A 16,243-nucleotide genomic window follows, 5' to 3' on the forward strand; every position below is an offset into this window, starting at 1 on the left:
GTAAAAACTCTGTACCCATGAACTACCACATAGGCAGCAATCTACTTAACACTGAATGCGTGATGAGACCTTGGGACCCAGGTGGACAGTAGTCTCTCCTTTGATAGTCACATCGCCACAGTAGTCAGGAAGTCTTTCTACGTGGCACACCTCATCATAAAAGGGTTCTCATCCAGGAAAAAAGAGGTCATTGTTCCCCTCTACTCGTCACCCATTATAGAGTACAATGCCCCTTTTGGAATGTACCTCACAAGACATCTGCAGCAGCTGGAAAGGCCACAGAAGTACCGCACAAAGAGGATTACTGGCCTCAAACAAATGCCCTACACTGACCGCCTCAAAAAACTCCAGCTTTACTCCGTAGCATATCGCCTACTCCAAGGTGATCTCTTCCTAACATATAAAGCTATGTCAAACCCAGAGCTGTTGGACGTGCTACAACGAAGTAAATCCCAATCCCTCCAAGCTACACGCTCTAGGGACTTAAACCTTGTCACCACAATAAACAGGACACGCTGGAAGGATAGATTCCTGTCCTAGAGACTTCCTATACTCTAGAACAAGCTACCCATCTATGTCCAGCAAAGTTCTTCATTAGCACTCTTCAAGAAAAATCTTGAGTGGATGGGAAATAGGAAATACACCCCGGGGATCACTTCTCTGTCTCTGCTGGACAGTGGCACAGGAAAATAGCTTTCTTGGGTGGCGTAAGCTATGGTACCTTGCTGGCTAGGCTTACGTAGGCCCTTGGGCCGATAGCCTAGTACCTACCTATAAACCTGTGTGGACAGGCTGAAACCCTTTCACTTTACTCTGTAACTTATAGGCTGCTGAAAGGCAAATTGTGCTTGGCCTGTAGAGCAGTCTCCAACCCTGCCCTAATGGAAATGCTGCACATGTGCAAGTCAAATGGCACAAGAGTCGGTCACTCTAATGATTTCAAGTTAGCCTGTGACATTAAAAGAACCTGCTTGAGAGACAGATATGTCTCCCAGAGACTGATGCTTCTTTGGAATAGACTTCCTGTTCACGTAAAACAGAGCTCCTCACTGACCCTATTCAAATGCAACCTAGATAATTTGATGGCAGACCGCAAAGTCAACCCTGTGGTGAACCCATGTCCCTCATGGACATGGGTAGCCAGTGTTGATCACAGACTCGCTGTGTTCATAAATTTTTTCTGGCAACTACCCAGAAAGAACTTGGGATTAACATTGCTAGTCTTGTAAAAACTGTAGGCCCGATATTCTAATAAACTATGAACCTATGATGTATACCTCATTGTGGTGGAAGATCTTTTTTAGTCTATTGTTTTTCTTTTTTTATCTTGTCTCGGACTCGTCCAGTCACATTAGACTATTTTTTTTTTTTTTTAGTTGGTGTCAGACTTAACCACATTGCTTTAACTGCATTTTTTTTTTCTTTTTGTGTTAGAAACTCTGGCATTGTGTTCATGCTGCTAAACAGAATACCAGAGTTTGTACAGTGTTTCCACACTACTGGAGAATCATTCTGATTTCTGAACAATCCAGAAAAATACCAAATAGGTGGCATGCCTGCAGCCAGAAGAATTAAGCTGAGTAAGGCCTTACTATATCTAGGTAATTCAGATCCTGTGTCCCAGCTCAAAAGAATCATTTCCTTAGTTACAGCCACTTGTTCTCCCAATACTTCTGACAGAATACTCGATAGGGAGTTTTTTAAAAATCTGCCAGTTCATTATACTCGCAAAAAACACACAAAAGCAAATAATCCACCAAAAAAACGACACAGGATACCTTCTCCTTGAAAAGAACTAGACACCAGGCAGAGTAAAGTTATAAGCCCTTTCATTCCCTTTATTCACACTCAATACAAATGGAATTAATTTGGTACCCAAAATATGTATGATTATTTATAAGTATATTTTCTTAACAGATGAAATGTTTATTGTATGTTTTTTTTGTAGAACTATTCATGTATTATACATGTATATATTTTTAAAGAAAGAACATATTGTACAATATTAATGTATTTTTAACTTGAGAGCACACCTAACTGATTCATTTAAGTTCATTCATTGTGATTGATTAATTGAATTGTATATAAAAAGTGGGGAAGTGTGTAAAGTTTTGTATCTGATGAAGTTCCGTTTATACTGAGTGTGAATAAAGGGAATGAATATACTTACAACCTTACTCTGCCTGGTGTCTGCCTGGTGTCTGATTCTTTTTAAGGAGAAGGTATCCTGTGACATTTTTTGTTGGATTATTTACTTTTGTGTGTTTTACTATTGTCATATTGGAGTACATTGGTGCACAGGATACTTGATCAGGTAAGACTTTGACACTTTTTTGAAGTTGGCACTGAAGAGAGAAATTACAAGCAAGTATCTTTTGTGCATTATGGACTGACCAGTGTTTACTTACAAGCTCCTGGCAATAGATAAGTTTGTGGACAATGATAGCAATGATGACAGTGCAAGTCTTACCCAGATTTTGTCTTTAATATCCCAAATTAATACAAAGGTTGATTTAGTATGCTCTGTTTGAGCAAACGAAATTCATACGGCCAAAGAAATGCATGATCTGAAGTAGTTAACTTCATTTGATCATCAACCTGCAGGTTCCGGATCCAATACGGATTCGAGTCGGCAGCTTACGAAGCTAAAGATCCGAGCTCCGATCTCCTCCCCCTTACCCATACTACCCTGCAACCTCCTTCCAGTCCCCAGATCTTGTTTACCACAGCTTCGCCAGCAAGGGATTTCTGAGCTCCAAGAGGTTAGTTAGGTCGTATCTCGTTTTTCGGTGTGTGCGCCCTTTTTGAGTGAATAACTCCTTATTCCCCTTATTCTCTTTGGGTGTTTCTAGGTGCATAGTTTTTGACTTTTTGGTAGTTGAGAGAATTGCTTATTTCCAGTTGTGTAGGCCCCCCTTCCCACCCTTAGCAGTGTGTGTGTATGTGTAGCTGCCCCTGTCTTAGCTGTCTAAGCAGGTATGTCTGAAAGTCGAAAACCAACTTTCTCTAAGTGCGCAGACTGTGGCCATAAGCTATCCCCAGCTGATAGCCACACTGTGTGTAGTCTGTTTGGGGGGTCCCCCATTTATCGACTGGCTGCAAAATTTGTGCAACCTTTAACCCCCGGGCCCTGTGGGATTGCAGGACCAAGCTGATTCTTGCTGGTCTCCTACCCACAGAATCAGCTACTTCTTTTGCTCCTGCATCTACTTCTTTAGCCACTTCTTCTTTAGCCACGGCTGTGGCTGTTCAGCCTTCCGGACTTCCTCCCCTGTCCGGGACTCGCACTCCCACTCGCACTCCCACCTCTTCACAGGGGAGAGAGAGAGAGAGGCCACGAAAGACAGACATAAGGAAAAAGTGAGAGAGAGAATAAGAGAAGGGTCCCAAGAGGCAGGCCGACTAGGATCTGTCAGCCCCTCCTGCCAAGGTGTTAGTATCTCTGCCAAAAACTACAAGGCCATCTTCCCCTCGGCTCCGTTCTCCACGTTTCTCCCCAGAGCTGGAGGAGGAGGAGGCTCGGCCTGCTTCGAGGTAGTCCTCGCATCTGCCCTCCCGGCCGGTGTCAGTGGCGTCCTCGAGGTCTACTAGGAGCATCTCTGAAGCAGATATGGACTGAATGATGAGGTTTTTGCAGACTCATTTGCATATGGGAGTGTTGCTGGCTCTCCCCCAGCTGGAGTGGGGAGTTCGGCCCCTCCATTCGCCCCAATAGCTCCTTCTCCAATCCACCCTCAGGTTTCGGAGTCTATGGATCCGAGGAGCTCCGGAGTCAGGGAGTCTGCCCCGATGGTACCTCCTACCTCAACGCCAGCTATGCCCTCGAGCCTGTCCGATCCGAGCTCTCAGAGCCGAGATCTGGGTGTCGGATCCGAGGGGATGAGTGTGTCTTCAGCCCCGTTGTGGTCAGGGCATACTGTCTCCTTGGGCCCGGCTGTGCCACCCTCTGCTCCTATCCCTTAGTCGGATCTGAGAGGTACAGCTACCCACACCAACAGCTTTAGTGAACCGGTTCCATTTCGGCTTTCAATGTTGTGGAGAGGGTTCTGTCTGGAAGATCGAGACCCCTCACTCTTTCCTTGGAGTCCGCACCTGCTCCCTCGCAACTGAGTTTGTCTTCCATCATCCAGTCCTCCCAGGGACAGCCTGTAGACAGCACGGCCTGATACGATCCACTAGGGATCCAAGCTGGCAGCTTACCAAGCTGAATATCCAAGCTCCAAGCTCCTCTCCCTTACCCATGCTAGCCTGCAACCTCTTTCCAATCCCCAGATCGAGTTTGCCACCTAACAATGTGACATCCAACAACCTAAGGCAAAAGGAACCTGACTCGAACTCTTACATCAGACTCTACACAGGACATAGAGCCCAAAAGGACAAATAACCAGCAAGGTCGAGGGAAGGAGGGAGGGAAGGTTGCTGACAAATGAAGTCTTAACTACTCAAATGGAACATTATGGTGAGTACATAACTTTTTTATCTGAAGTAGTTAACTTCATTTGATCATCAACCTGTGGGACAGAGTCCCCAGCTACCCAAATCTTGGGAGGGCCTTAAGGAAGGATATTCCGGAGCACTGCAGAGCCAAAGAAAGCCCTTCCTCTAGACATCAAATCTAGTTTATAATGAGTAATGAAGGTGTGAGAGGAAGCCCAAGTAGCAGCCGAACAGATATCGTCCAGGGAAACTCTAGACCAGAATGCAGCTCAAGTAGCCATAGAACAGGTAGAGTGAGCATGCACCCGTTCTGGAGCTTTTAATCCAAGTTCTCTTTAAGCTTGCAAAATACAAAGTGAAATCCATTTCGCTATAGTCTCTTTTGAAAGTGGGTTTCCCAAAAATGGTTTAGCAAAGGAAACAAAAAGCTGATCAGATTTATGGAAAGGTCTGGACCTATGCTAATAAAATCGTAACTGCCTGTGCACATCAAGTAAATGGTTTATATTCCCCTTTATTTTGAAAATTAGGGAAGAATACAGGCAAATTAATTGACTGATTAGTATTTGACTCCGAAGCAACTTTAGGTAGAAATGACGGGTTAGTCCTGAGAGATGCTCTATCCTTGTGAAACACTAGGTAAGGCGGTTTCGTACACAGGGTGTGAAGTTCCGACACTCTCCTGGCTGAAGTAATAGCCACCAGGAAGGCTGTTTTCCATGATAAGAATTTTAAGTCAACTGATGCTGCAGGTTCGAATGGAGGCAAGGCCAAAGCCTGAAGGACCAAAGTCAGATCCCACGGCGGAGAAGGATTCTTAATAGGAGGCCTCAGAAGAAAAGTACCCTTCAAAAAAGTCTTGCAATTCTGGCAGCAACTAGGTAGCCTGAATTTTCCCCAACATGAAAATGGGAAATGGCATCCAGTTGTATTTTCACTGTGGAAGAGCTAGCCCCTTGTTGGAAAATATGAGACAGAAAGTCTAACACCACTGGAACCGGAGCGGTAAAAGGATCCAGATTTCTCTCTGAAGCCCAAATGGAAAAACATTTCCACTTACTACTGTAGACTTTCCTGGTAGAGGACTTATGTGCTGCTATCAGGATGGATTTAACTGGGGAAGAGATGCCGGGAGTCCTAGCAACTGATGGAACTGGAGTAACCAAGCTGTCAGCTTGCGGCTGTCCAGATTCGGGGGAGCAATTCCCAAGGAATGATGAATAAGTTCCGGGATGGGATCCAAGATCCAGGTCGGAGCTAGGAGATGAGACCATAGGCAAGGGAACCAAACTTGAGGCCAGAATGGTGCTATTAGTTAACTCTGCTCCCCAACCGATGAGTTTTCTATAAAACCTTTGTTATGAGAGGAAGCGGGTAGACGACTTTGAGAATATCACCAGAGCCACCGACAAAGGTAAGACAGTGCACACAGCCTGTCTCGACCTTGCTTAGACGTTCAACACAATCCCCCACTTTGACATCATTGAGAAACACTCCCAGCTGGGGATTAACCCTTGCATTACTAGATGGATAGCCAGTTGGCTCACCGACAGAACACACAGGGTCAAAATTGGTGACGGCACCTCGACCAGTAGACCCATCACTGGTGGAGTACCACATGGGTCTGTGCTGGGTCCCTTACTGTTTGACATCTGTTACTCAAAGGTCCAGGCCAAAGTAGACTGCCTCTGGCTAACCTAGTTTGCTGATTGCAAACTTGGTGCAGTCATTAAACCCCCCCCAACAATGTCAACATATTATAAGAAGGGTTAATACAAACGAATGACTGGTGCCAAAACCATGGTCTAAAACTAAATACAAAAAAAAATGCATCATTATTCACTTTGGGAAAACTGAATTCCATACAAATTACAATATTGACAGCACCACCCCCCACCCCCCCGCGAGTTCCAACCCAGTTGTGCAAGACTTGGGAACGCAGGTTGATATTAATCTGAGCTTTGACCACCAAGTTTTCACAGTGGTAAGGAAAGCCTTCTATGTAGCACACCTCATAAGCAAGGGCATAGCATCCAGGTCAGCGGTTGTTATAACTCCACTGTACTCGACCCTCATCAGACCACTGATAGAGTACAGTGCACCCTTTTGCATGTACTTAACCAGACACCTGCAGCAGCTGGAGAGACCTCAGTGGTTTCTCACTAAGAAAGTATAGGGACTCCAAACCATGGTCTGTGTGGACAGGCTGAAACCCTTTCACTTTACTCTGTATCTTATAGGCTGTTGAAAGGCAAATTGTACCTGGCCTGTAGGGCAGTCTCCAACCCTGCCCTAATGGAAATGCTGCACATGTGCAATTCAAATGGCACAAGAGTCGGTCACTCTAATGATTTCAAGTTAGCCTGTGACATTAACAGAACATGCTTGAGAGACAGATATGTCTCCCAGAAACTGTTGCTTCTTTGGAATAGACTTCCTATTCACATAAAACAGAGTTCCTTACTGACCCTATTCAAATGCAACCTAGATAATTGGATGGGAGACCGCAAAGGCACCCCTGTGGTGGACCCATGTCCCTCATGGACAGGGGTAGCCAGTGTTGATCACAGACTCGCTGTGTTCATAAATTTCTTCTGGCAACTACCCAGAAAGAACAAATGTGGTTACTTGGGATTAACATTGCTAGGCTTGTAAAGGCTGTAGGCCCGCTAGTCTAGTAAACTCCTATGAACCTATGATGTATACTTCATTGTGGTGGAAGGTCTCCTTTTCTTTTTTTCTTTTATATTGGACTCGTCCAGTCGCATTAGACTATTTTTTCCTTCTTCTTTTAGTTAGTGTCAGACTTATCCACATTGCTTTAACTGCATTTTTTGGGGGGTTAGAAACTCTGGCATTGTGTTCATGCTGCTGAACAGAATACCAAAGTTTGTACAGAGTTTCCAGACTATTGCAGAATCATTCTGATTTCTGAGCAATTCAAAAAAAAATACCGGATAGAGGTGGCATGCCTGCAGCCAGACGAATTAAGCTGAGTAAGGCCTTACTATATCTAGGTAATTCAGATCCTGTGTCCCAGCTCAAAAGAATCATTTCCTTAGTTACAGCCACTTGTTCTCCCAATACATCTGACAGAATGCAGAACTACTAAAAGAACAAATAACTGAACAACGGCCAGAAAAAAGTCAGTGAGTAACAGCTCTACTTTCTTAAAATTTAATAAGCACAATCCAACTTCTCTAGCACCTCGGCCACAGCCTTTACAGAGTAAAAAGTGTTAACTAATAAAAAAACAGTATATATAGAAAAATCTGTTAATTAATACAATTAAACAATTACTCAATTATATCAAGTTTAAAACATTTAAAGTTACAGTAATCAAATAAAACTCTGCCAGTTACATTCCTTATTCAGTCCATGTGGAGATAAAGTATTGTACTTCATAATCAAAACAGATTCCTTTTGTCTCAATACATTTTTTTGAAGTCCAACATTATTAAATTGTAATGGCACATGTTCCAATACAGAAACTTTCATACAATCCATATTGCCATGATGTTTATTATTAAAATGTTCTGCAATAGGACTATTCATTTTCTTATTCCTAACATCCCTAGCATGTTCTTTTATTCTATCAGATAAAGCTCTCTTGGTTTCACCAATATAGTATTTTTTACATGAGCAAAAAACAATATAGATTATTCCCATACTAGAACATGAATATTTAGCTCTGTTAGTAAATTTTTTACCATTAATTTCTTTCACCTCAGCAGTTATATATTTACAAATTGAACAATTGTTACAAGGGAAAGTTCCTATCTCATTAATGTTAGTTAACAAATTTCTTCTTGGTTCCTTGTATACACTGTGTACCAAAAAGTCTTGAATATTTTTACCTCTCTTGTAAGATATAACCAAGTCCACATCCTTAAGTGAACCAATTTCTTTTTTTACAAAATCCCAATACTTTTTTATTATACCATTAATGATATGGGAAAAAATTAGTATATTTGGTTACAAAAAATAATTTCTCCTTGTCTAATTGATTATTATTATAGTTAATATGTCTATATTTATCTGCAGAATTTTTTATTTTATTCTTTTTATCAAATATTTCATCAAGACTATTCATAACATGGGACTTGTTGTACCCCCTTTCAGTAAACATAGCGGCTGCTTTAGAAGCTTCTTCAAAAGCTAATTTGCTGTCAGTACTTAGTCTTTTAATTCTAATAAATTCACCATGTGGAATAGCTGTTAAAGTATGGGCAGGATGACTACTACTGCCACACATTTTCCAGTTTATCTGTTTAAATTTTCTATGTATATTAGTTGGTATTTTTTACCATTAACCCCTGTAAGGACAATGTCCAAAAAATTTACTTGTAATCCTGTTTATATATCATTAAATTTAATACCTAAATTATTATTATTTAATTCATAAATAAATTGAGTAGACAAATCATAACCACCATAACAAATAAATATTAAATCATCAATAAATCTATAATAACTTATTACATATTTTCTAAAGAATTGATGTCTATATACATATTTATTTGCATAAGCAGGGGCAAATGCAGCCCCCATTGCTGTTCCCATCAATTGCTTATACAAAACACCATTAAATTCAAAAATATTATGGGTTAAACAAAATTCAATAAGTTCTAATATGTAATGTGTTTTTGGACGATCACCCATAAAAAACAATATTGCTTCCAGACCAAATTTATGAGCAATATTTGTATAAAGACTCACCACATCTATAGTAATGAAATACATGCCTTCTACCCAACAAATATCTTGAATCTTATAAAGAAAATCAAAGGAGTCTTTGATATGTGAAGGTAGTGTAATAACTTCTTTCAGCAAATACTCCTGTAACAAACTACACAAATTATAAGTAAAAAATCCATATGCAGATACAGTCGGACGACCAGGTGGTCGTTGTAAACTTATACGTATCTTGGGTAGACAAACAAATTTTGCTACCTTACTATCTTTAATAATAATTTTACGATCTACAACAGATTTAGTAAAATAATGTAGTCTAAAGCCTTTATTTAATAAGGCTTTAAATTCCTGTTCCGCTTTCATAAGGGAAGAAACATCTACCTTAAGATGAACTTCACTATTGTTAAGATGTTTCATGCACATATCAAAATAATCATATGAATTTAGGACAATTAGTTTACCTCCCTTATCGGAAGGTTTAAAAACAATGTCATTATTTCTACTTAATAGTTGTAATTTGTTCCATTGATCCTTTGTTAAATTGAAACATTGATTTTTACTTAAAAATTCTTCAAGTTCTTTTTCTAATATAATATTAAGCATATTATCAAATTTTTGAATATTAACATTCTTACATGGAGGTAAAAATAAACTAGTGTTTTTAAGACTGTTGGTATCTAACCAGCTATAAACACTAGTCTCACCCTCATCCTCTGAAATGCAAGAATAATATGTCTCATCACTGTCGATATCACTAACTGAAAGCAATTCATTATTAATAACACCACATTGGTTAGATACCTCATCATTTTTCCTAAAAAAATATTCCTTTAAATTCATTTTGCGATACAAGTTAAACAATTCAATTTTTAACTCATGTCTTCGAGGGAAGCAAGTTGGAATAAATTTAAGTCCTTTCATAAGAACAGATTGCTCTACGCTATCAAAGTTATAGTTGGACAAATTAACTACATAATCAGTAATTAAAGTCCCTGTGGATAAATTATGTCCATCTACCTTTTTTATAGCGTCCATCGCCCGAGTCTCTCTGGCGTTCTGAGCTCTGCCATCCTCTTTTCCTGTAGTTTGTATATTGTCCATTGAACTCCGAGTATGTTCTTCGAAATGTTTCCGAATTTGCAGCCCTTGGTAAGTCCGGGAAATTTTCCAAATCTCTGTCGTCTTCCTCGACTGACGATGCCCCACTTTCACCTGATAGGAATTTCTTGTTTTTATACTGTTCAGAAACCGGATTTCCTTTCTGAAAGGTAACATTCTTTCTTCTGGTTCTTTGATTAGTGGAAAGTGAAAACGCCCTCTTGTGGTCATAGTCACGAATATCTCTGGTTAATTTATATTTTTTCCGATCTACAAGTTCTTTCTCATAATTGGTTAATTTGGTGTTAATATTAACTAAAAAACTTTCTAATGTAGAATTGGATGTAATATTAACCAACTGTTCACATACTGATTTAGTTTCAGCAACAAGTTTGTCTCTCTTGATGTTATCTCGTTCAATAAGAATCAAGACCCACTCTAAACTACAGCGATGGGTTGCTGCTATCCATCGTTCTTGGAATTTTAATTCCATCTCATCAGTCAAATCAAAAGGACAAGATGGATTTTTAATAGCTCTAAGTCCACGTGGAGTAATTTCCAATTCACAATATCTTTGCAAACTTTCGACATTATAGAAAACAGATGTTTCTTTAAATATAAATTTCTCAAGCTTTGAACACAGTTCTTGAACATCAGGATTATCAGAAATTTCTGACTTCTTACCCACCATGGCAAATGGATTAAGCGTACTTCTTTTGCGGGCATCTTCCCATTTCTTCATTGTGCCAGTACCAGCATTTCCAGACACATCAGAACCTGCATTTTTATTACCATGAGAATAATTGTCACCATTGTTCACATTAGGAACATTGTTACGTTGACTGGATTCACCATTACGGTTATGTAATTCCATACCCGATTCTCTGAAAATTCTTGGAAAGGAGCAGAGACTCACTGGTCATATTAAATGCAGAACTACTAAAAGAACAGTACTAAAAGAACAAATAACTGAACAACGACCAGAAAAAAGTCAGTGAGTAACAGCTCTACTTTCTTAAAATTTAATAAGCACAATCCAACTTCTCTAGCGCCTCGGCCACAGCCTTTACAGAGTAAAAAGTGTTAACTAATAAAAAAACAGTATATATAGAAAAATCTGTTAATTAATACAGTTGAACAATTACTCAATTATATCAAGTTTAAAACATTTAAAGCTACAGTAATCAAATAAAACTCTGCCAGTTACATTCCTTATTCAGTCCATGTGGCGACAAAGTATTGTACTTCATAATCAAAACAGATTCCTTTTGTCTCAATACATTTTTTTGAAGTCCAACATTATTAAATTGTAATGGCACATGTTCCAATACAGAAACTTTCATACAATCCATATTGCCATGATGTTCATTATTAAAATGTTCTGCAATAGGACTATTCATTTTCTTATTCCTAACATCCCTAACATGTTATTTTATTCTATCAGATAAAGCTCTCTTGGTTTCACCAATATAGTATTTTTTACATGAGCAAAAAACAATATAGATTATTCCCATACTAGAACATGAATATTTAGCTCTGTTAGTAAATTTTTTACCATTAATTTCTTTCACCTCAGCAGTTATATATTTACAAATTGAACAATTGTTACAAGGGAAAGTTCCTATCTCATTAATGTTAGTTAACACATTTCTTCTTGGTTCCTTGTATACACTGTGTACCAAAAAGTCTTGAATATTTTTACTTCTCTTGTAAGATATAACCAAGTCCACATCCTTAAGTGAACCAATTTCTTTTCTTACAAAATCCCAATACTTTTTTATTATACCATTAATGATATGGGAAAAATTAGTATATTTGGTTACAAAAAATAATTTCTCCTTGTCTAATTGATTATTATTATAGTTAATATTTCTATATTTATCTGCAGAATTTTTTCTGTGTTGATCACAGACTCGCTGTGTTCATAAATTTCTTCTGGCAACTACCCAGAAAGAACAAATGTGGTTACTTGGGATTAACATTGCTAGGCTTGTAAAGGCTGTAGGCCCGCTAGTCTAGTAAACTCCTATGAACCTATAATGTATACTTCATTAATCTATTTTCTTTTTTTCTTTTATATTGTACTTATCCATTCGCATTAGACTATTTTTTCCTTCTTCTTTTAGTTAGTGTCAGACTTATCCACATTGCTTTAACTGCATTTTTTGGGGGGTTAGAAACTCTGGCATTGTGTTCATGCTGCTGAACAGAATACCAAAGTTTGTACAGTGCTCCAGACTACTGCAGAATCATTCTGATTTCTGAGCAATTCAGAAAAATACCAGATAGAGGTGGCATGCCTGCAGCCAGACGAATTAAGCTGAGTAAGGCCTTACTATATCTAGGTAATTCAGATCCTGTGTCCCAGCTCAAAAAAATCATTTCCTTAGTTACAGCCACTTGTTCTCCCAATACATCTGACAGAATACTCGATAAGGAGTTTTTTAAAAATCTGCCAATTCATTATACTCACAAAAAACTCATAAAAGCAAATAATCCAACAAAAAAATGCCACAGGATACCTTCTCCTTGAAAAGAACCAGACACCAGGCAGAGTAAGGTTGTAAGCCCTTTTTCCCTTTATTCACACTCAATACAAATGGAACTTTGGTATATGGTATAAGTGGTTGAATATGGAAGCAATTAATTTAGTACCTAATATATGTATTGTTATTTAGAAGTATATTTTCTTAACAGATGAAATGTTTATTGTATGTGTTTTTATAGGAGAACTATTCATGTATTATACATATATATTTTTAAAGAAAGAACATATACAATATTAGTGTGTTTTTAACTTGAGAGCACAACTAACTAATTGATTCATTTAAGTTAATTGATTGTGATTAATTAATTGAATTGTATATAAAAAGTGGGGAAGTGTGTAAGGTTTTGTATCTGATGAAGTTGCATTTGTATTGAGTGTGAGTAAAGGGAACGAATGCGCTTATAACTTTACTCTGCCTGGTTCTTTTCAAGGAGAAGGTATCCTGTGACATTTTAGGTTGGATTATTTACTTTTATGTGTTTTACTATTATCATATTGGTGTACATCGGTACACAGAATGCTTGATCAGGGAAAGACTTTGGCACTTTTTTGGAAGTTGTCTCTGAAGAGATAAACTACAAGCAAGTATTTTTTGTGAATTATAGACTGACCAGTGTTTTCTGACGAGCCCTGGTACTGCATAAGTCTGTGAACAACAGTAGCAATAATGACAGTTACACAGCTTTTGGCTTTAATATCCCAGATTAATACTAAAGTTGATATAGCATGCTCTGATAGAGCAAAAGAAATTCATACGGCCAAAGAAATGAATGTTATTAACTGTATTGCCATTGAAAAGTCTCCCGGTGAGCTGCAGGAAGCTAGAACATCCTACTCTGGTGCGGAGAGATGCGAACACCATTGGAGTAGGCAAAGTGAATGGGAAAAGCTTGCAACCAATGGGTGATGCAGAATTCCTTTCCTGGCTGAACAGGGAACAGATACCATCGTGGGATGGATTCGGGGGCCAGCCAAGAGAAGGTGATGATTCTGTTTCCAATTACAAGCATAAAATCTACAAATTGGAAAAAAAATATGAAAAAAGTCAGGGGATTACAGTTTGACAATATGTTTTTCGAAGACTGTATACACCTGGGAAGAGTACAGAAGGGGCTAAGAATCTAAGTTCCCTAATAACATTCAGAGTGGTTCGGTCCTACACCAGGAACTTTTAGAACTGTTTGACTGGACAGGCATTGGGTTTATACGGTTACTAATTAAAGACAATGCTAGAATAATGTGCAGTTTGAAAGATGAAATTGCGACATTGCAAAGAGAAGTAACCGCTGATAGCCTCTTTGAGACAAATAAAGGGCTTTATTCCACCATCTTCCTGAGGGTTGCGAAAATAACATTAAAAAGAAAAAAAGAGAAGAAGCTGAAAAGAGACCAGGTAGAATACGAGCAGAACCAGGCGTACCCGATTCCAGGTGGTCGGCCAAGAGTTTCATCCATAGAAACGGATGAATAAGTTGTGGAAATTTCACCAGGAGATGAGGTTGATAAACTGGAGGTGTTTGGTGAGCAAAGGACTGGTTTAGAGCAATATTTTCGACCACTGCCAAGGAGGTCTGCATGACTGAAAAGCAAGTATGGTTCCTGGACACCCAGAAACAACAACAAAAATCAATATTGGAGAGACTATCTTGGGCAACAAGTGGGGCCAAAACAGTAGGAAGGGGGGACCACCACCACAATCATTTTACCAACGGTAAGGACATCTAAGTTTGTTGTTAATAACTTTAAGTATTTTTCTAATTGTTCTAGTACTGAGGTGATGCACAAGACTGTTGGTGATAAATTTATGGGGAAGACTGATTATACAAGAATCCAGAACAAAACAAATGAAAGATCACCTGTGTTTGGCGGACATGACCGCTCTGAGTGTTGTACTGATTTTCCTTGTATTAGGGTCTTTTAAGAACCTGTTGCTGATGCTTGGGACATTGTAAATGGACTGAATACCATAAATGAAAGTTTTAGTAATAATGCCTCATTGTTACAGTATACTGTAGAATGTAATGCTTTATCTAACGAAGTATGTCTTAATGATTTTGATGCAAACATGGGAAAGCACTGTGAAATTACACATGAGATACATTGTGTTGAATCTTTGGGGAACAATGAAATCTAGGTGTATTGAGCATAACATATGAAGGAAATAAAATATTTTGACAGCATGATTTTGAGTTCAACAATATCCCTATTGAACCTATGTATAATGACAATAGTAATAATACAAGGAACTATAAAAATAGTGAAAATGGAAATGTTTGTATTTTGGAATATAAGGGCCTTAAGATTTTATAACTACAGTCGAATCGCATTAAACAACACCTATACAGAAATATTTGTGAAAGGGTTTAGTTTTATGTCCAAGAAACAGAATTATATGGTTAATACCATTTTAGATTTGGGGAAGGAGAGTGATGCAACCAGAGTAACCCTAAAAAGAAAAAGTGCTTATAACCCCCCCCCCCCCCCCCATTACCACCAGTGGCTCTTTTTGAAAGATTGAATGAAATAGAATACAGGAATTTAATAGGGAATAAGACTAAACAGATTAACCAAAATTTAACAAAAGAGGAACAACAGGCATTAACAGTTAAAGGAACCAAGATGTAAGAATCATGAAGCCCGATAAGGGGAGAGAGGGGTAATTGTAATGGAACATTAAGATTACACCACTAGAATGAAGAAATATTTGAATGATGTTTCCTACTATAGTGCAGCATCACTGAATGAGGTTAACATCTTTAATGCTAGATTAGACATGATTTTGGAAGAACTCTTCCAGGAATATACTTTCAGTGAAGATGAGGAGAGATACTTAAAGGTGAACAATCATGTAACTCCAACCTTCTTTGGGATCCCCAAAATTCATATCACATTAGGGGATCCACCGATGGAGACCCATAGTGGCAGGAGGTGGGAGTAAAACAACCTCTAGCAAAAATGTTAGATGTGAAGTTGTTCAGTCTCGCCGTTCATTCTTTACTGATGGGTTTGGGCCGATCCCTCGGCTCCGATATGACCAATTGCAAAGCTCAAGGTCTTCAAATAGCTTGAGTCCAAGTCCCTATCCCATGATGCGAATTACCTCAGATCTAGTTTGCCGCTGCAACAGATTGGAGGTTCTGATTTAGCTCAGGCCAGATAAGCAAATTTTTCATTAAAAATTTTCTAAAAACGTTTTTTTTTTTTATAGCTAGTACAGTAGTTAGCATTGTTTATAAAGCTCTTATAGCTTTCAGAAACAAAACCAAGATCCAGGAATGAACCAGTGTATAAACACACAAACCAAGATATGATGCAAAAATCCAAAACACACTGGAAACACAGCGAAGAAATAAACGATATAAAACTCCTCCGTTGAATACTCCAAAAGATACTTTATAGTAACAAATGTAACAGATAAGCGCTTTCACAATAGACAAAACCCAATCGCTTCATCAGATTTAATTG

At 38.6% G+C, this 16,243-nt stretch overlaps 1 protein-coding gene across 4 annotated transcripts in view; it reads left to right on the forward strand.

Annotated features, from left to right (window-relative positions):
• CCDC88A (coiled-coil domain containing 88A) overlaps nucleotides 1–16,243 on the forward strand; it is a 4,373,054-nt gene that overhangs the window by 1,531,951 nt on the left and 2,824,860 nt on the right. The gene's annotated exons all lie outside the window — the stretch shown is intronic.

The sequence above is a fragment of the Protopterus annectens genome, chromosome 1.part2, assembly GCF_019279795.1.
Source record: "Protopterus annectens isolate FY-2018-M chromosome 1.part2, PAN1.0, whole genome shotgun sequence".
Classification (NCBI taxonomy): Eukaryota; Metazoa; Chordata; order Ceratodontiformes; family Protopteridae; genus Protopterus; species Protopterus annectens.